The following is a 21,899-nucleotide window of genomic DNA, read 5'->3' as shown; positions in this document are numbered from 1 at the left end:
GACGTGCCCTGGATGGTAGAGAACTGTGATAGTGACGTGGCCTGGATGGTGAGGAACTTTGATAGTGACGTGGCCTGGATGGTACAGAAATGTGATAGTGACGTGGCCTGGATGGTAGAGAACTGTGATACTGACGTGGCCTGGATGGTAGGGAACTTTGATAGTGACGTGGCCTGGATGGTGGGGAACTTTGATAGTGACGTGGCCTGGATGGTAGAGAGCTGTGATAGTGACGTGGCCTGGATGGTAGAGAACTGTGATAGTGACGTGGCCTGGATGGTAGAGAACTGTGATAGTGACGTGGCCTGGATGGTAGAGAACTGTGATAGTGACGTGGCCTGGATGGTAGAGAACTGTGATAGTGACGTGGCCTGGATGGTAGAGAACTGTGATAGTGACGTGGCCTGGATGGTAGAGAACTGTGATAGTGACGTGGCCTGGATGGTAGAGAACTGTGATAGTGACGTGGCCTGGATGGTAGAGAACTGTGATAGTGACGTGGCCTGGAAGGTAGAGAACTGTGATAGTGTCGTGGCCTGGATGGTAGAGAACTGTGATAGTGACGTGGCCTGGATGGTAGGGAACTTTGATAGTGACGTGGCCTGGATGGTAGAGAACTGTGATAGTGACGTGGCCTGGATGGTAGAGAACTGTGATAGTGACGTGGCCTGGATGGTAGAGAACTGTGATAGTGACGTGGCCTGGATGGTAGGGAACTGTGATAGTGACGTGGCCTGGATGGTGGGGAACTTTGATAGTGACGTGGCCTGGATGGTATGGAACTGTGATAGTGACGTGGCCTGGATGGTGGGGAACTTTGATAGTGACGTGGCCTGGATGGTGGGGATCTTTGATAGTGACGTGGCCTGGATGGTAGAGAACTGTGATACTGACGTGGCCTGGATGGTGGGGAACATTGATAGTGACGTGGCCTGGGTGGTAGAGAACTGTGATAGTGACGTGGCCTGGATGGTAGAGAACTGTGATAGTGACGTGGCCTGGATGGTGGGGATCTTTGATAGTGACGTGGCCTGGATGGTAGAGAACTGTGATAGTGACGTGGCCTGGATGGTAGAGAACTGTGATAGTGACGTGGCCTGGATGGTGGGGAACGTTGATAGTGACGTGGCCTGGATGGTAGTGAACTGTGATAGTGACGTGGCCTGGATTCTGGGGAACTTTGATAGTGACGTGGCCTGGATGGTGAGGATCTTTGATAGTGACGTGGCCTGGATGGTGGGGAACTTTGATAATGACGTGGCCTAGATGGTGAGGAACTTTGATAGTGACGTGGCCTGGATGGTGAGGAACTGTGATAGTGACGTGGCCTGGATGGTGGGGAACTTTGATAGTGACGTGGCCTGGATGGTGGGGAACTTTGATAGTGACGTGGCCTGGATGGTAGGGAACTTTGATAGTGACGTGGCCTGGATGGTGGGGAACTTTGATAATGACGTGGCCTGGATGGTGAGGAACTTTGATAGTGACGTGGCCTGGATGGTGAGGAACTGTGATAGTGACGTGGCCTGGATGGTGGGGAACTTTGATAGTGACGTGGCCTGGATGGTGGGGAACTTTGATAGTGACGTGGCCTGGATGCTGGGGAACTTTGATAGTGACGTGGCCTGGATGGTAGAGAACTGTGATAGTGACGTGGCCTGGATGGTGGGGAACTTTGATAGTGACGTGGCCTGGATGGTAGGGAATTTTGATAGTGACGTGGCCTGGATGCTGGGGAACTTTGATAGTGACGTGGCCTGGATGGTAGAGAACTGTGATAGTGACGTGGCCTGGATGGTGGGGAACTTTGATAGTGACGTGGCCTGGATGGTGAGGAACTTTGATAGTGACGTGGCCTGGATGGTGAGGAACTTTGATAGAGACGTGGCCTGGATGGTGGGGAATTTTGATAGTGACGTGGCCTGGATGGCGGGGAATTTTGATAGTGACGTGGCCTGGATGGCGGGGAATTTTGATAGTGACGTGGCCTGGATGGCGAGGAACTTTGATAGTGACGTGGCCTGGATGGCGAGGATCTTTGATAGTGACGTGGCCTCTATAGCGATGAACTTTGATAGTGACGTGGCCTGTATAGCGAGGAACTTTGATAGTGACGTGGCCTGTATAGCGAGGAACTTTGATAGCGACGTGGCCTGGATGGTGGGGAACTTTGATAGCGACATGGCCTGGATGGTGGGGAACTTTGATAGCGACGTGGCCTGGATGGTAGAGAACTGTGATAGTGACGTGGCCTGGATGGTGGGGAACTTTGATAGTGACGTGGCCTGGATGGTGGGGAACTTTGATAGTGACGTAGCTTGGATGGCAGAGAACTGTAATAGTGACGTGGCTTGGATGGTAGGGAATTTTGATAGTGACGTGGCCTGGATGGTCGGGAATTTTGATAGTGACGTGGCCTGGATGGTAGAGAACTGTGATAGTGACGTGGCCTGGATGGTAGAGAACTGTGATAGTGACGTGGCCTGGATGGTGGGGAACTTTGATAGTGACGTGGCCTGGATGGTGGGGAACTTTGATAGCGACGTGGCCTGGATGGTGGGGAACTTTGATAGTGACGTGGCCTGGATGGTGAGGAACTTTGATAGTGATGTGGCCTGGATGGTGAGGAACTTTGATAGTGACGTGGCCTGGATGGTAGAGAACTGTGATAGTGACGTGGCCTGGATGGTGGGGAACATTGATACTGACGTGGCCTGGATGGTAGAGAACTGTGATAGTGACGTGGCCTGGATGGTAGAGAACTGTGAGAGTGACGTGGCCTGGATGGTGGGGATCTTTGATAGTGACGTGGCCTGGATGGTAGAGAACTGTGATAGTGACGTGGCCTGGATGGTAGAGAACTGTGATAGTGACGTGGCCTGGATGGTGGGGAACATTGATAGTGACGTGGCCTGGATGGTAGTGAACTGTGATAGTGACGTGGCCTGGATTCTGGGGAACTTTGATAGTGACGTGGCCTGGATGGTGAGGATCTTTGATAGTGACGTGGCCTGGATGGTGGGGAACTTTGATAATGACGTGGCCTAGATGGTGAGGAACTTTGATAGTGACGTGGCCTGGATGGTGAGGAACTGTGATAGTGACGTGGCCTGGATGGTGGGGAACTTTGATAGTGACGTGGCCTGGATGGTGGGGAACTTTGATAGTGACGTGGCCTGGATGGTAGGGAACTTTGATAGTGACGTGGCCTGGATGGTGGGGAACTTTGATAATGACGTGGCCTGGATGGTGAGGAACTTTGATAGTGACGTGGCCTGGATGGTGGGGAACTTTGATAGTGACGTGGCCTGGATGGTGGGGAACTTTGATAGTGACGTGGCCTGGATGGTAGAGAACTGTGATAGTGACGTGGCCTGGATGGTGGGGAACTTTGATAGTGACGTGGCCTGGATGGTAGGGAATTTTGATAGTGACGTGGCCTGGATGGTGGGGAACTTTGATAGTGACGTGGCCTGGATGGTAGAGAACTGTGATAGTGACGTGGCCTGGATGGTGGGGAACTTTGACAGTGACGTGGCCTGGATGGTGAGGAACTTTGATAGTGACGTGGCCTGGATGGTGAGGAACTTTGATAGAGACGTGGCCTGGATGGTGGGGAATTTTGATAGTGACGTGGCCTGGATGGTGGGGAATTTTGATAGTGACGTGGCCTGGATGGCGGGGAATTTTGATAGTGACGTGGCCTGGATGGCGAGGAACTTTGATAGTGACGTGGCCTGGATGGCGAGGATCTTTGATAGTGACGTGGCCTGTATAGCGAGGAACTTTGATAGTGACGTGGCCTGTATAGCGAGGAACTTTGATAGTGACGTGGCCTGTATAGCGAGGAACTTTGATAGCGACGTGGCCTGGATGGTGGGGAACTTTGATAGCGACGTGGCCTGGATGGTAGAGAACTGTGATAGTGACGTGGCCTGGATGGTGGGGAACTTTGATAGTGACGTGGCCTGGATGGTGGGGAACTTTGATAGTGACGTGGCTTGGATGGCAGAGAACTGTAATAGTGACGTGGCTTGGATGGTAGGGAATTTTGATAGTGACGTGGCCTGGATGGTCGGGAATTTTGATAGTGACGTGGCCTGGATGGTAGAGAACTGTGATAGTGACGTGGCCTGGATGGTAGAGAACTGTGATAGTGACGTGGCCTGGATGGTGGGGAACTTTGATAGCGACGTGGCCTGGATGGTGGGGAACTTTGATAGTGACGTGGCCTGGATGGTGGGGAACTTTGATAGTGACGTGGCCTGGATGGTGAGGAACTTTGATAGTGACGTGGCCTGGATGGTGAGGAACTTTGATAGTGACGTGGCCTGGATGGTAGAGAACTGTGATAGTGACGTGGCCTGGATGGTGGGGAACTTTGATAGTGACGTGGCCTGGATGGTAGAGAACTGTGATAGTGACGTGGCCTGGATGGTGGGGAACTGTGATAGTGACGTGGCCTGGATGGTGGGGAACTTTGATAGTGACGTGGCCTGGATGGTAGAGAACTGTGATAGTGACGTGGCCTGGATGGTAGAGAACTGTGATAGTGACGTGGCCTGGATGGTGGGGAACATTGATAGTGACGTGGCCTGGATGGTAGTGAACTGTGATAGTGACGTGGCCTGGATTCTGGGGAACTTTGATAGTGACGTGGCCTGGATGGTGTGGATCTTTGATAGTGACGTGGCCTGGATGGTGGTGAACTTTGATAATGACGTGGCCTAGATGGTGAGGAACTTTGATAGTGACGTGGCCTGGATGGTGAGGAACTTTGATAATGACGTGGCCTGGATGGTGAGGAACTTTGATAGTGACGTGGCCTGGATGGTGAGGAACTGTGATAGTGACGTGGCCTGGATGGTGGGGAACTTTGATAGTGACGTGGCCTGGATGGTGGGGAACTTTGATAGTGACGTGGCCTGGATGGTGGGGAACTTTGATAGTGACGTGGCCTGGATGGTAGAGAACTGTGATAGTGACGTGGCCTGGATGGTGGGGAACTTTGATAGTGACGTGGCCTGGATGGTAGGGAATTTTGATAGTGACGTGGCCTGGATGGTGGGGAACTTTGATAGTGACGTGGCCTGGATGGTAGAGAACTGTGATAGTGACGTGGCCTGGATGGTGGGGAACTTTGATAGTGACGTGGCCTGGATGGTGAGGAACTTTGATAGTGACGTGGCCTGGATGGTGAGGAACTTTGATAGAGACGTGGCCTGGATGGTGGGGAATTTTGATAGTGACGTGGCCTGGATGGCGGGGAATTTTGATAGTGACGTGGCCTGGATGGCGGGGAATTTTGATAGTGACGTGGCCTGGATGGCGAGGAACTTTGATAGTGACGTGGCGTGGATGGTGAGGAACTTTGATAGTGACGTGGCCTGGATGGGGAGGGACTTTGATAGGGACGTGGCCTGTATAGCGAGGAACTTTGATAGCGACGTGGCCTGTATAGCGAGGAACTTTGATAGCGACGTGGCCTGGATGGTGTGGAACTTTGATAGCGACGTGGCCTGGATGGTAGCGAACTGTGATAGTGACGTGCCCTGGATGGTAGAGAACTGTGATAGTGACGTGGCCTGGATGGTGAGGAACTTTGATAGTGACGTGGCCTGGATGGTACAGAAATGTGATAGTGACGTGGCCTGGATGGTAGAGAACTGTGATACTGACGTGGCCTGGATGGTAGGGAACTTTGATAGTGACGTGGCCTGGATGGTGGGGAACTTTGATAGTGACGTGGCCTGGATGGTAGAGAACTGTGATAGTGACGTGGCCTGGATGGTAGGGAACTTTGAGAGTGACGTGGCCTGCATGGTGGGCAACTTTGATAGTGACGTGGCCTGGATGGTAGAGAACTGTGATAGTGACGTGGCCTGGATGGTGGGGAACTTTGATAGTGACGTGGCCTGGATGGTGGGGAACTTTGATAGTCACGTGGCCTGGATGGTGGGGAACTTTGATAGTGACGTGGCTTGGATGGTAGGGAACTTTGATAGTGACGTGGCCTGGATGGTAGGGAACTTTGATAGTGACGTGGCCTGGATGGTGGGGAACTTTGATAGTGACGTGGCCTGGATGGTGGGGAACTTTGATAGTGATGTGGCCTGGATGGTGAGGAACTGTGATAGTGACGTGGCCTGGATGGTAGAGAACTGTGATAGTGACGTGGCCTGGATGGTGGGGAACTTTGATAATGACGTGGCCTGGATGGTGAGGAACTTTGATAGTGACGTGGCCTGTATAGCGAGGAACTTTGATAGTGACGTGGCCTGTATAGCGAGGAACTTTGATAGTGACGTGGCCTGTATAGCGAGGAACTTTGATAGCGACGTGGCCTGGATGGTGGGGAACTTTGATAGCGACGTGGCCTGGATGGTGGGGAACTTTGATAGCGACGTGGCCTGGATGGTAGAGAACTGTGATAGTGACGTGGCCTGGATGGTGGGGAACTTTGATAGTGACGTGGCCTGGATGGTGAGGAACTTTGATAGTGACGTGGCCTGGATGATGGGGAACTTTGATACTGACGTGGCCTGGATGGTGGGGAATTTTGATAGTGACGTGGCCTGGATGGTGGGGAACTTTGATAGTGACGTGGCCTGGATGGTGGGGAATTTTGATAGTGACGTGGCCTGGATGGTGAGGAACTTTGATAGTGACGTGGCCTGGATGGGGAGGGACTTTGATAGGGACGTGGCCTGTATAGCGAGGAACTTTGATAGCGACGTGGCCTGTATAGCGAGGAACTTTGATAGCGACGTGGCCTGGATGGTGTGGAACTTTGATAGCGACGTGGCCTGGATGGTAGCGAACTGTGATAGTGACGTGCCCTGGATGGTAGAGAACTGTGATAGTGACGTGGCCTGGATGGTGAGGAACTTTGATAGTGACGTGGCCTGGATGGTACAGAAATGTGATAGTGACGTGGCCTGGATGGTAGAGAACTGTGATACTGACGTGGCCTGGATGGTAGGGAACTTTGATAGTGACGTGGCCTGGATGGTGGGGAACTTTGATAGTGACGTGGCCTGGATGGTAGAGAACTGTGATAGTGACGTGGCCTGGATGGTAGGGAACTTTGAGAGTGACGTGGCCTGCATGGTGGGCAACTTTGATAGTGACGTGGCCTGGATGGTAGAGAACTGTGATAGTGACGTGGCCTGGATGGTGGGGAACTTTGATAGTGACGTGGCCTGGATGGTGGGGAACTTTGATAGTCACGTGGCCTGGATGGTGGGGAACTTTGATAGTGACGTGGCCTGGATGGTAGGGAACTTTGATAGTGACGTGGCCTGGATGGTAGGGAACTTTGATAATGACGTGGCCTGGATGGTGGGGAACTTTGATAGTGACGTGGCCTGGATGGTGGGGAACTTTGATAGAGATGTGGCCTGGATGGTGAGGAACTGTGATAGTGACGTGGCCTGGATGGTAGAGAACTGTGATAGTGACGTGGCCTGGATGGTGGGGAACTTTGATAATGACGTGGCCTGGATGGTGAGGAACTTTGATAGTGACGTGGCCTGTATAGCGAGGAACTTTGATAGTGACGTGGCCTGTATAGCGAGGAACTTTGATAGTGACGTGGCCTGTATAGCGAGGAACTTTGATAGCGACGTGGCCTGGATGGTGGGGAACTTTGATAGCGACGTGGCCTGGATGGTGGGGAACTTTGATAGCGACGTGGCCTGGATGGTAGAGAACTGTGATAGTGACGTGGCCTGGATGGTGGGGAACTTTGATAGTGACGTGGCCTGGATGGTGAGGAACTTTGATAGTGACGTGGCCTGGATGGTGAGGAACTTTGGTAGTGACGTGGCTTGGATGGTAGGGAACTTTGATAGTGACGTGGCCTGGATGGTAGGGAACTTTGATAGTGACGTGGCCTGGATGGTGGGGAACTTTGATAGTGACATGGCCTGGATGGTGGGGAACTTTGATAGTGACGTGGCCTGGATGGTGGGGAACTTTGATAGTGACGTGGCCTGGATGGTGAGGAACTTTGATAGTGACGTGGCCTGGATGGTGAGGAACTTTGATAGTGACGTGGCCTGGATGGTAGAGAACTGTGATAGTGACGTGGCCTGGATGGTGGGGAACTTTGATAGTGACGTGGCCTGGATGGTAGAGAACTGTGATAGTGACGTGGCCTGGATGGTGGGGAACTGTGATAGTGACGTGGCCTGGATGGTGGGGAACTTTGATAGTGACGTGGCCTGGATGGTAGAGAGCTGTGATAGTGACGTGGCCTGGATGGTAGAGAACTGTGATAGTGACGTGGCCTGGATGGTAGAGAACTGTGATAGTGACGTGGCCTGGATGGTAGAGAACTGTGATAGTGACGTGGCCTGGATGGTAGAGAACTGTGATAGTGATGTGGCCTGGATGGTAGAGAACTGTGATAGTGACGTGGCCTGGATGGTAGAGAACTGTGATAGTGACGTGGCCTGGATGGTAGAGAACTATGATAGTGACGTGGCCTGGATGGTAGCGAACTGTGATAGTGACGTGGCCTGGATGGTAGAGAACTGTGATAGTGACGTGGCCTGGATGGTAGAGAACTGTGATAGTGACGTGGCCTGGATGGTGGGGAACTTTGATAGTGACGTGGCCTGGATGGTAGAGAACTGTGATAGTGACGTGGCCTGGATGGTGGGGAACTTTGATAGTGACGTGGCCTGGATGGTGGGGAACTTTGATAGTGACGTGGTCTGGATGGTGGGGAACTTTGATAGTGACGTGGCCTGGATGGTAGAGAACTGTGATAGTGACGTGGCCTGGACGGTAGGGAACTTTGAGAGTGACGTGGCCTGCATGGTGGGCAACTTTGATAGTGACGTGGCCTGGATGGTAGAGAACTGTGATAGTGACGTGGCCTGGATGGTGGGGAACTTTGATAGTGACGTGGCCTGGATGGTAGGGAACTTTGATAGTGACGTGGCCTGGATGGTGTGGAACTTTGATAGTGACGTGGCCTGGATGGTGGGGAACTTTGATAGTGATGTGGCCTGGATGGTGAGGAACTGTGATAGTGACGTGGCCTGGATGGTAGAGAACTGTGATAGTGACGTGGCCTGGATGGTGGGGAACTTTGATAATGACGTGGCCTGGATGGTGAGGAACTTTGATAGTGACGTGGCCTGTATAGCGAGGAACTTTGATAGTGACGTGGCCTGTATAGCGAGGAACTTTGATAGTGACGTGGCCTGTATAGCGAGGAACTTTGATAGCGACGTGGCCTGGATGGTGGGGAACTTTGATAGCGACGTGGCCTGGATGGTGGGGAACTTTGATAGCGACGTGGCCTGGATGGTAGAGAACTGTGATAGTGACGTGGCCTGGATGGTGGGGAACTTTGATAGTGACGTGGCCTGGATGGTGAGGAACTTTGATAGTGACGTGGCCTGGATGGTGAGGAACTTTGATAGTGACGTGGCTTGGATGGTAGGGAACTTTGATAGTGACGTGGCCTGGATGGTAGGGAACTTTGATAGTGACGTGGCCTGGATGGTGGGGAACTTTGATAGTGACATGGCCTGGATGTTGGGGAACTTTGATAGTGACGTGGCCTGGATGGTGGGGAACTTTGATAGTGACGTGGCCTGGATGGTGAGGAACTTTGATAGTGACGTGGCCTGGATGGTGAGGAACTTTGATAGTGACGTGGCCTGGATGGTAGAGAACTGTGATAGTGACGTGGCCTGGATGGTGGGGAACTTTGATAGTGACGTGGCCTGGATGGTAGAGAACTGTGATAGTGACGTGGCCTGGATGGTGGGGAACTGTGATAGTGACGTGGCCTGGATGGTGGGGAACTTTGATAGTGACGTGGCCTGGATGGTAGAGAGCTGTGATAGTGACGTGGCCTGGATGGTAGAGAACTGTGATAGTGACGTGGTTGGATGGTAGAGAACTGTGATAGTGACGTGGCCTGGATGGTAGAGAACTGTGATAGTGACGTGGCCTGGATGGTAGAGAACTGTGATAGTGACGTGGCCTGGATGGTAGAGAACTGTGATAGTGACGTGGCCTGGATGGTAGAGAACTGTGATAGTGACGTGGCCTGGATGGTAGAGAACTATGATAGTGACGTGGCCTGGATGGTAGCGAACTGTGATAGTGACGTGGCCTGGATGGTAGAGAACTGTGATAGTGACGTGGCCTGGATGGTAGAGAACTGTGATAGTGACGTGGCCTGGATGGTAGAGAACTGTGATAGTGACGTGGCCTGGATGGTGGGGAACTTTGATAGTGACGTGGCCTGGATGGTAGAGAACTGTGATAGTGATGTGGCCTGGATGGTGGGGAACTTTGATAGTGACGTGGCCTGGATGGTGGGGAACTTTGATAGTGACGTGGCCTGGATGGTGAGGAACTTTGATAGTAACGTGGCTTGGATGGTAGGGAACTTTGATAGTGACGTGGCCTGGATGGTGGGGAACTTTGATAATGACGTGCCCTGGATGGTGAGGAACTTTGATAGTGACGTGGCCTGGATGTTGAGGAACTGTGATAGTGACGTGGCCTGGATGGTGGGGAACTATGATAGTGACGTGGCCTGGATGGTGGGGAACTTTGATAGTGACGTGGCCTGGATGGTGGGGAACTTTGATAGTGACGTGGCCTGGATGGTAGAGAACTGTGATAGTGACGTGGCCTGGATGGTGGGGAACTTTGATAGTGACGTGGCCTGGATGGTGGGGAACTTTGATAGTGACGTGGCTTGGATGGCGGGGAACTTTGATAGTGACGTGGCCTGGATGGCGGGGAACTTTGATAGTGACGTGGCCTGGATGGTAGGGAACTGCGATAGTGACGTGGCCTGGATGGTGGGGAACTTTGATAGTGACGTGGCCTGGATGGTAGGGAATTTTGATAGTGACGTGGCCTGGATGGTAGAGAACTGTGATAGTGACGTGGCCTGGATGGTGGGGAACTTTGATAGTGACGTGGCCTGGATGGTAGGGAAATTTGATAGTGACGTGCCCTGGATGGTGGGGAACTTTGATAATGACGTGGCCTGGATGGTGAGGAACTTTGATAGTGACGTGGCCTGGATGATGGGGAAATTTGATACTGACGTGGCCTGGATGGTGGGGAATTTTGATAGTGACGTGGCCTGGATGGTGGGGAACTTTGATAGTGACGTGGCCTGGATGGTAGAGAACTGTGATAGTGACGTGGCCTGGATGGTGGGGAACTTTGATAGTGACGTGGCCTGGATGGTAGGGAACTTTGATAGTGACGTGCCATGGATGGTGGGGAACTTTGATAGTGACGTGGCCTGGATGGTGAGGAACTTTGATAGTGACGTGGCCTGGATGATGGGGAACTTCGATACTGACGTGGCCTGGATGGTGGGGAATTTTGATAGTGACGTGGCCTGGATGGTGGGGAACTTTGATAGTGACATGGCCTGGATGGTGGGGAATTTTGAAAGTGACGTGGCCTGGATGGTGAGGAACTTTGATAGTGACGTGGCCTGGATGGGGAGGGACTTTGATAGTGACGTGGCCTGTATAGCGAGGAACTTTGATAGCGACGTGGCCTGTACAGCGAGGAACTTTGATAGCGACGTGGCCTGTACAGCGAGGAACTTTGATAGCGACGTGGCCTGTACAGCGAGGAACTTTGATAGCGACGTGGCCTGGATGGTGGGGAACTTTGATAGCGACGTGGCCTGGATGGTAAGGAACTGTGATAGTGACGTGGCCTGGATGGTAGAGAACTGTGATAGTGACGTGGCCTGGATGGTGGGGAACTTTGATAGTGACGTGGCCTGGATGGTAGAGAACTGTGATAGTGACGTGGCCTGGATGGTGGGGAACTTTGATAGTGACGTGGCCTGGATGGTGGGGAACTTTGATAGTGACGTGGCTTGGATGGCGGGGAACTTTGATAGTGACGTGGCCTGGATGGCGGGGAACTTTGATAGTGACGTGGCCTGGATGGTAGGGAACTGCGATAGTGACGTGGCCTGGATGGTGGGGAACTTTGATAGTGACGTGGCCTGGATGGTAGGGAATTTTGATAGTGACGTGGCCTGGATGGTAGAGAACTGTGATAGTGACGTGGCCTGGATGGTGGGGAACTTTGATAGTGACGTGGCCTGGATGGTAGGGAAATTTGATAGTGACGTGCCCTGGATGGTGGGGAACTTTGATAATGACGTGGCCTGGATGGTGAGGAACTTTGATAGTGACGTGGCCTGGATGATGGGGAAATTTGATACTGACGTGGCCTGGATGGTGGGGAATTTTGATAGTGACGTGGCCTGGATGGTGGGGAACTTTGATAGTGACGTGGCCTGGATGGTAGAGAACTGTGATAGTGACGTGGCCTGGATGGTGGGGAACTTTGATAGTGACGTGGCCTGGATGGTAGGGAACTTTGATAGTGACGTGCCATGGATGGTGGGGAACTTTGATAGTGACGTGGCCTGGATGGTGAGGAACTTTGATAGTGACGTGGCCTGGATGATGGGGAACTTCGATACTGACGTGGCCTGGATGGTGGGGAATTTTGATAGTGACGTGGCCTGGATGGTGGGGAACTTTGATAGTGACATGGCCTGGATGGTGGGGAATTTTGAAAGTGACGTGGCCTGGATGGTGAGGAACTTTGATAGTGACGTGGCCTGGATGGGGAGGGACTTTGATAGTGACGTGGCCTGTATAGCGAGGAACTTTGATAGCGACGTGGCCTGTACAGCGAGGAACTTTGATAGCGACGTGGCCTGGATGGTGGGGAACTTTGATAGCGACGTGGCCTGGATGGTAAGGAACTGTGATAGTGACGTGGCCTGGATGGTAGAGAACTGTGATAGTGACGTGGCCTGGATGGTGGGGAACTTTGATAGTGACGTGGCCTGGATGGTAGGGAACTTTGATAGTGACGTGGCCTGGATGGTAGGGAACTTTGATAGTGACGTGGCCTGGATGGTGGGGAACTTTGATAGTGACGTGGCCTGGATGGTGGGGAACTTTGATAGTGATGTGGCCTGGATGGTGAGGAACTGTGATAGTGACGTGGCCTGGATGGTAGAGAACTGTGATAGTGACGTGGCCTGGATGGTGGGGAACTTTGATAATGACGTGGCCTGGATGGTGAGGAACTTTGATAGTGACGTGGCCTGTATAGCGAGGAACTTTGATAGTGACGTGGCCTGTATAGCGAGGAACTTTGATAGCGACGTGGCCTGTATAGCGAGGAACTTTGATAGCGACGTGGCCTGGATGGTGGGGAACTTTGATAGCGACGTGGCCTGGATGGTGGGGAACTTTGATAGCGACGTGGCCTGTATAGCGAGGAACTTTGATAGCGACGTGGCCTGGATGGTGGGGAACTTTGATAGCGACGTGGCCTGGATGGTAGCGAACTGTGATAGTGACGTTCCCTGGATGGTAGAGAACTGTGATAGTGACGTGGCCTGGATGGTGAGGAACTTTGATAGTGACGTGGCCTGGATGGTGGGGAACTTTGATAGTGACGTGGCCTGGATGGTAGGGAACTGTGATAGTGAAGTGGCCTGGATGGTGTGGAACTTTGATAGTGACGTGGCCTGGATGGTGGGGAATTTTGATAGTGACGTGGCCTGGATGGTGGGGAACTTTGATAGTGACGTGGCCTGGATGGTGGGGAACTCTGATAGTGACGTGGCCTGGATGGTGAGGAACTCTGATAGTGACGTGGCCTGGATGGTGGGGAACTTTGATAGTGACGTGGCCTGGATGGTGAGGAACTTTGATAGTGACGTGGCCTGATGGTAGAGAACTGTGATAGTGACGTGGCCTGGATGGTGGGGAACTTTGATAGTGACGTGGCCTGGATGGTGGGGAACTTTGATAGTGACGTAGCCTGGATGGTAGAGAACTGTGATAGTGACGTGGCCTGGATGGTAGAGAACTGTGATAGTGACGTGGCCTGGATGGTGAGGAACTTTGATAGTGACGTGGCCTGGATGGTGGGGAACATTGATAGTGACGTGGACTGGATGGCGGGGAACTTTGATAGTGACGTGGACTGGATGGCGGGGAACTTTGATAGTGACGTGGCCTGGATGGCGGGGAACCTTGATAGTGACGTTGCCTGGATGGCGGGGAACCTTGATAGTGACGTGGCCTGGATGGCGGGGAACCTTGATAGTGACGTGGCCTGGATGGTAGAGAACTGTGATAGTGACGTGGCCTGGATGGTAGAGAACTGTGATAGTGACGTGGCCTGGATGGTGGGGAACTTTGATAGTGACGTGGCCTGGATGGTGGGGAACTTTGATAGTGACGTGGCCTGGATGGTGGGGAACTTTGATAGTGACGTGGCCTGGATGGTGGGGAACCTTGATAGTGACGTGGCCTGGATGGTGCGGAACTTTGATAGTGACGTGGCCTGGATGGTGGGGAACTTTGATAGTGACGTGGCCTGGATGGTGGGGAACTTTGATAGTGACGTGGCCTGGATGGTAGAGAACTATGATAGTGACGTGGCCTGGATGGTGGGGAACTGTGATAGTGACGTGGCCTGGATGGTGGGGAACTTTAATAGTGACGTGGCCTGGATGGTAGAGAACTGTGATAGTGACGTGGCCTGGATGGTGGGGAATTTTGATAGTGACGTGGCCTGGATGGTGGGGAACTTTGATAGTGACGTGGCCTGGATGGTGGGGAATTTTGATAGTGACGTGGCCTGGATGGTGAGGAACTCTGATAGTGACGTGGCGTGGATGGTGAGGAACTTTGATAGTGACGTGGCCTGGATGGTGAGGACCTTTGATAGCGACGTGGCCTGTATAGCGAGGAACTTTGATAGCGACGTGGCCTGTATAGCGAGGAACTTTGATAGCGACGTGGCCTGGATGGTGGGGAACTTTGATAGTGACGTGGCCTGGATGGTGGGGAACTTTGATAGTGACGTGGCCTCGATGGTAGAGAACTGTGATAGTGACGTGGCCTGGATGGTAGGGAACTGTGATAGTGACGTGGCCTGGATGGTAGGGAACTGTGATAGTGACGTGGCCTGGATGGTGGGGAACTGTGATAGTGACGTGGCCTGGATGGTGGGGAACTTTGACAGTGACGTGGCCTGGATGGTAGAGAACTGTGATAGTGACGTGGCCTGGATGGTGGGGAACTTTGACAGTGACGTGGCCTGGATGGTAGAGAACTGTGATAGTGACGTGGCCTGGATGGTGGGGAACTTTGATAGAGACGTGGCCTGGATGGTGAGGAACTTTGATAGTGACGTGGCCTGTATAGCGAGGAACTTTGATAGTGACGTGGCCTGTATAGCGAGGAACTTTGATAGCGACGTGGCCTGTATAGCGAGGAACTTTGATAGCGACGTGGCCTGTATAGCGAGGAACTTTGATAGCGACGTGGCCTGGATGGTGGGGAACTTTGATAGCGACGTGGCCTGTATAGCGAGGAACTTTGATAGCGACGTGGCCTGTATAGCGAGGAACTTTGATAGCGACGTGGCCTGGATGGTGGGGAACTTTGATAGCGACGTGCCCTGGATGGTAGCGAACTGTGATAGTGACGTGCCCTGGATGGTAGAGAACTGTGATAGTGACGTGGCCTGGATGGTGGGGAACTTTGATAGTGACGTGGCCTGGATGGTAGAGAACTGTGATAGTGACGTGGCCTGGATGGTAGGGAACTGTGATAGTGAAGTGGCCTGGATGGTGTGGAACTTTGATAGTGACGTGGCCTGGATGGTGGGGAATTTTGATAGTGACGTGGCCTGGATGGTAGGGAACTTTGATAGTGACGTGGCCTGGATGGTGGGGAATTTTGATAGTGACGTGGCCTGGATGGTGAGGAACTCTGATAGTGACGTGGCCTGGATGGTGAGGAACTTTGATAGTGACGTGGCCTGGATGGTGAGGAACTTTGATAGCGACGTGGCCTGTATAGCGAGGAACTTTGATAGCGACGTGGCCTGTATAGCGAGGAACTTTGATAGCGACGTGGCCTGGATGGTGGGGAACTTTGATAGCGACGTGGCCTGGATGGTGGGGAACTTTGATAGTGACGTGGCCTGGATGGTAGGGAACTTTGATAGTGACGTGGCCTGGATGGTGGGGAACTTTGATAGTGACGTGGCCTGGATGGTAGAGAACTGTGATAGTGACGTGGCCTGGATGGTGGGGAACTTTGACAGTGACGTGGCCTGGATGGTAGAGAACTGTGATAGTGACGTGGCCTGGATGGTGGGGAACTTTGATAGTGACGTGGCCTGGATGGTAGAGAACTGTGATAGTGACGTGGCCTGGATGGTGGGGAACTTTGATAGTGACGTGGCCTGGATGGTGGGGAACTTTGATAGTGACGTGGCCTGGATGGTGAGGAACTTTGATAGTGACGTGGCCTGGATGGTAGGGAACTTTGATAGTGACGTGGCCTGGATGGTAGGGAACTTTGATAGTGACGTGGCCTGGATGGTGGCGAACTTTGATAGTGATGTGGCCTGGATGGTGGGGAACTTTGATAGTGACGTGGCCTGGATGGTGAGGAACTTTGATAGTGACGTGGCCTGGATGGTGAGGAACTTTGATAGTGACGTGGCCTGGATGGTGAGGAACTTTGATAGTGACATGGCCTGGATGGTAGAGAACTGTGATAGTGACGTGGCCTGGATGGTGGGGAACTTTGATAGTGACGTGGCCTGGATGGTAGAGAACTTTGATAGTGACGTGGACTGGATGGTGGGGAACTTTGATAGTGACGTGGCCTGGATGGTGAGGAACTTTGATAGTGACGTGGCCTGATGGTAGAGAACTGTGATAGTGATGTGGCCTGGATGGTGGGGAACTTTGATAGTGACGTGGCCTGGATGGTGAGGAACTTTGATAGTGACGTGGCCTGGATGGTGGGGAACATTGATAGTGACGTGGACTGGATGGTGGGGAACTTTGATAGTGACGTGGACTGGATAGCGGGGAACTTTGATAGTGACGTGGCCTGGATGGCGGGGAACCTTGATAGTGACGTGGCCTGGATGGCGGGGAACCTTGATAGTGACGTGGCCCGGATGGTAGAGAACTGTGATAGTGATGTGGCCTGGATGGTAGAGAACTGTGATAGTGACGTGGCCTGGATGGTGAGGAACTTTGATAGTGACGTGGCCTGGATGGTGGGGAACTTTGATAGTGACGTGGCCTGGATGGTGGGGAACCTTGATAGTGACGTGGCCTGGATGGTGCGGAACCTTGATAGTGACGTGGCCTGGATGGTGAGGAACTTTGATAGTGACGTGGCCTGGATGGTGGGGAACTTTGATAGTGATGTGGCCTGGATGGTGGGGAACTTTGATAGTGACGTGGCCTGGATGGTAGAGAACTATGATAGTGACGTGGCCTGGATGGTGGGGAACTGTGATAGTGACGTGGCCTGGATGGTGGGGAACTTTAATAGTGACGTGGCCTGGATGGTAGAGAACTGTGATAGTGACGTGGACTGGATAGCGGGGAACTTTGATAGTGACGTGGCCTGGATGGCGGGGAACCTTGATAGTGACGTGGCCTGGATGGCGGGGAACCTTGATAGTGACGTGGCCTGGATGGTAGAGAACTGTGATAGTGACGTGGCCTGGATGGTAGAGAACTGTGATAGTGACGTGGCCTGGATGGTGAGGAACTTTGATAGTGACGTGGCCTGGATGGTGGGGAACTTTGATAGTGACGTGGCCTGGATGGTGGGGAACCTTGATAGTGACGTGGCCTGGATGGTGCGGAACTTTGATAGTGACGTGGCCTGGATGGTGGGGAACTTTGATAGTGATGTGGCCTGGATGGTGGGGAACTTTGATAGTGACGTGGCCTGGATGGTAGAGAACTATGATAGTGACGTGGCCTGGATGGTGGGGAACTGTGATAGTGACGTGGCCTGGATGGTGGGGAACTTTAATAGTGACGTGGCCTGGATGGTAGAGAACTGTGATAGTGACGTGGCCTGGATGGTGGGGAACTTTGATAGTGACGTGGCCTGGATGGTAGAGAACTGTGATAGTGACGTGGCCTGGATGGTGGGGAACTTTGATAGTGACGTGGCCTGGATGGTAGAGAACTGTGATAGTGACGTGGCCTGGATGGTAGGGAACTGTGATAGTGAAGTGGCCTGGATGGTGTGGAACTTTGATAGTGACGTGGCCTGGATGGTGGGGAATTTTGATAGTGACGTGGCCTGGATGGTAGGGAACTTTGATAGTGACGTGGCCTGGATGGTGGGGAATTTTGATAGTGACGTGGCCTGGATGGTGAGGAACTCTGATAGTGACGTGGCCTGGATGGTGAGGAACTTTGATAGTGACGTGGCCTGGATGGTGAGGAACTTTGATAGCGACGTGGCCTGTATAGCGAGGAACTTTGATAGCGACGTGGCCTGTATAGCGAGGAACTTTGATAGCGACGTGGCCTGGATGGTGGGGAACTTTGATAGCGACGTGGCCTGGATGGTGGGGAACTTTGATAGTGACGTGGCCTGGATGGTAGGGAACTTTGATAGTGACGTGGCCTGGATGGTGGGGAACTTTGATAGTGACGTGGCCTGGATGGTAGAGAACTGTGATAGTGACGTGGCCTGGATGGTGGGGAACTTTGACAGTGACGTGGCCTGGATGGTAGAGAACTGTGATAGTGACGTGGCCTGGATGGTGGGGAACTTTGATAGTGACGTGGCCTGGATGGTAGAGAACTGTGATAGTGACGTGGCCTGGATGGTGGGGAACTTTGATAGTGACGTGGCCTGGATGGTGGGGAACTTTGATAGTGACGTGGCCTGGATGGTGAGGAACTTTGATAGTGACGTGGCCTGGATGGTAGGGAACTTTGATAGTGACGTGGCCTGGATGGTAGGGAACTTTGATAGTGACGTGGCCTGGATGGTGGCGAACTTTGATAGTGATGTGGCCTGGATGGTGGGGAACTTTGATAGTGACGTGGCCTGGATGGTGAGGAACTTTGATAGTGACGTGGCCTGGATGGTGAGGAACTTTGATAGTGACGTGGCCTGGATGGTGAGGAACTTTGATAGTGACATGGCCTGGATGGTAGAGAACTGTGATAGTGACGTGGCCTGGATGGTGGGGAACTTTGATAGTGACGTGGCCTGGATGGTAGAGAACTTTGATAGTGACGTGGACTGGATGGTGGGGAACTTTGATAGTGACGTGGCCTGGATGGTGAGGAACTTTGATAGTGACGTGGCCTGATGGTAGAGAACTGTGATAGTGACGTGGCCTGGATGGTGGGGAACTTTGATAGTGACGTGGCCTGGATGGTGAGGAACTTTGATAGTGACGTGGCCTGGATGGTGGGGAACATTGATAGTGACGTGGACTGGATGGTGGGGAACTTTGATAGTGACGTGGACTGGATAGCGGGGAACTTTGATAGTGACGTGGCCTGGATGGCGGGGAACCTTGATAGTGACGTGGCCTGGATGGCGGGGAACCTTGATAGTGACGTGGCCCGGATGGTAGAGAACTGTGATAGTGATGTGGCCTGGATGGTAGAGAACTGTGATAGTGACGTGGCCTGGATGGTGAGGAACTTTGATAGTGACGTGGCCTGGATGGTGGGGAACTTTGATAGTGACGTGGCCTGGATGGTGGGGAACCTTGATAGTGACGTGGCCTGGATGGTGCGGAACCTTGATAGTGACGTGGCCTGGATGGTGAGGAACTTTGATAGTGACGTGGCCTGGATGGTGGGGAACTTTGATAGTGATGTGGCCTGGATGGTGGGGAACTTTGATAGTGACGTGGCCTGGATGGTAGAGAACTATGATAGTGACGTGGCCTGGATGGTGGGGAACTGTGATAGTGACGTGGCCTGGATGGTGGGGAACTTTAATAGTGACGTGGCCTGGATGGTAGAGAACTGTGATAGTGACGTGGACTGGATAGCGGGGAACTTTGATAGTGACGTGGCCTGGATGGCGGGGAACCTTGATAGTGACGTGGCCTGGATGGCGGGGAACCTTGATAGTGACGTGGCCTGGATGGTAGAGAACTGTGATAGTGACGTGGCCTGGATGGTAGAGAACTGTGATAGTGACGTGGCCTGGATGGTGAGGAACTTTGATAGTGACGTGGCCTGGATGGTGGGGAACTTTGATAGTGACGTGGCCTGGATGGTGGGGAACCTTGATAGTGACGTGGCCTGGATGGTGCGGAACTTTGATAGTGACGTGGCCTGGATGGTGGGGAACTTTGATAGTGATGTGGCCTGGATGGTGGGGAACTTTGATAGTGACGTGGCCTGGATGGTAGAGAACTATGATAGTGACGTGGCCTGGATGGTGGGGAACTGTGATAGTGACGTGGCCTGGATGGTGGGGAACTTTAATAGTGACGTGGCCTGGATGGTAGAGAACTGTGATAGTGACGTGGCCTGGATGGTGGGGAACTTTGATAGTGACGTGGCCTGGATGGTGGGGATCTTTGATAGTGACGTGGCCTGGATGGTGGGGAACCTTGATAGTGACGTGGCCTGGATGGTGCGGAACCTTGATAGTGACGTGGCCTGGATGGTGAGGAACTTTGATAGTGACGTGGCCTGGATGGTGGGGAACTTTGATAGTGATGTGGCCTGGATGGTGGGGAACTTTGATAGTGACGTGGCCTGGATGGTGAGGAACTTTGATAGTGACGTGGCCTGGATGGTGAGGAACTTTGATAGTGACGTGGCCTGGATGGTAGAGAACTGTGATAGTGACGTGGCCTGGATGGTGTGGAACTTTGATAGTGACGTGGCCTGGATGGTGGGGAATTTTGATAGTGACGTGGCCTGGATGGTGGGGAACTTTGATAGTGACGTGGCCTGGATGGTGGGGAATTTTGATAGTGACGTGGCCTGGATGGTGAGGAACTCTGATAGTGACGTGGCGTGGATGGTGAGGAACTTTGATAGTGACGTGGCCTGGATGGTGAGGAACTTTGATAGTGACGTGGCCTGTATAGCGAGGAACTTTGATAGCGACGTGGCCTGTATAGCGAGGAACTTTGATAGCGACGTGGCCTGGATGGTGGGGAACTTTGATAGCGACGTGGCCTGGATGGTGGGGAACTTTGATAGTGACGTGGCCTGGATGGTGGGGAACTTTGATAGTGACGTGGCCTCGATGGTAGAGAACTGTGATAGTGACGTGGCCTGGATGGTAGGGAACTGTGATAGTGACGTGGCCTGGATGGTAGGGAACTGTGATAGTGACGTGGCCTGGATGGTGGGGAACTGTGATAGTGACGTGGCCTGGATGGTGGGGAACTTTGACAGTGACGTGGCCTGGATGGTAGAGAACTGTGATAGTGACGTGGCCTGGATGGTGGGGAAGTTTGACAGTGACGTGGCCTGGATGGTAGAGAACTGTGATAGTGACGTGGCCTGGATGGTGGGGAACTTTGATAGAGACGTGGCCTGGATGGTGAGGAACTTTGATAGTGACGTGGCCTGTATAGCGAGGAACTTTGATAGCGACGTGGCCTGTATAGCGAGGAACTTTGATAGCGACGTGGCCTGTATAGCGAGGAACTTTGATAGCGACGTGGCCTGGATGGTGGGGAACTTTGATAGCGACGTGGCCTGGATGGTGGGGAACTTTGATAGCGACGTGGCCTGTATAGCGAGGAACTTTGATAGCGACGTGGCCTGGATGGTGGGGAACTTTGATAGCGACGTGGCCTGGATGGTAGCGAACTGTGATAGTGACGTGCCCTGGATGGTAGAGAACTGTGATAGTGACGTGGCCTGGATGGTGAGGAACTTTGATAGTGACGTGGCCTGGATGGTGGGGAACTTTGATAGTGACGTGGCCTGGATGGTAGAGAACTGTGATAGTGACGTGGCCTGGATGGTAGGGAACTGTGATAGTGAAGTGGCCTGGATGGTGTGGAAC

The sequence above is a fragment of the Hypanus sabinus genome, chromosome 7 (assembly GCF_030144855.1).
Source record: "Hypanus sabinus isolate sHypSab1 chromosome 7, sHypSab1.hap1, whole genome shotgun sequence".
NCBI classification, from domain to species: Eukaryota; Metazoa; Chordata; class Chondrichthyes; order Myliobatiformes; family Dasyatidae; genus Hypanus; species Hypanus sabinus.
Note: the sequence above shows the minus strand (reverse complement) of the source record.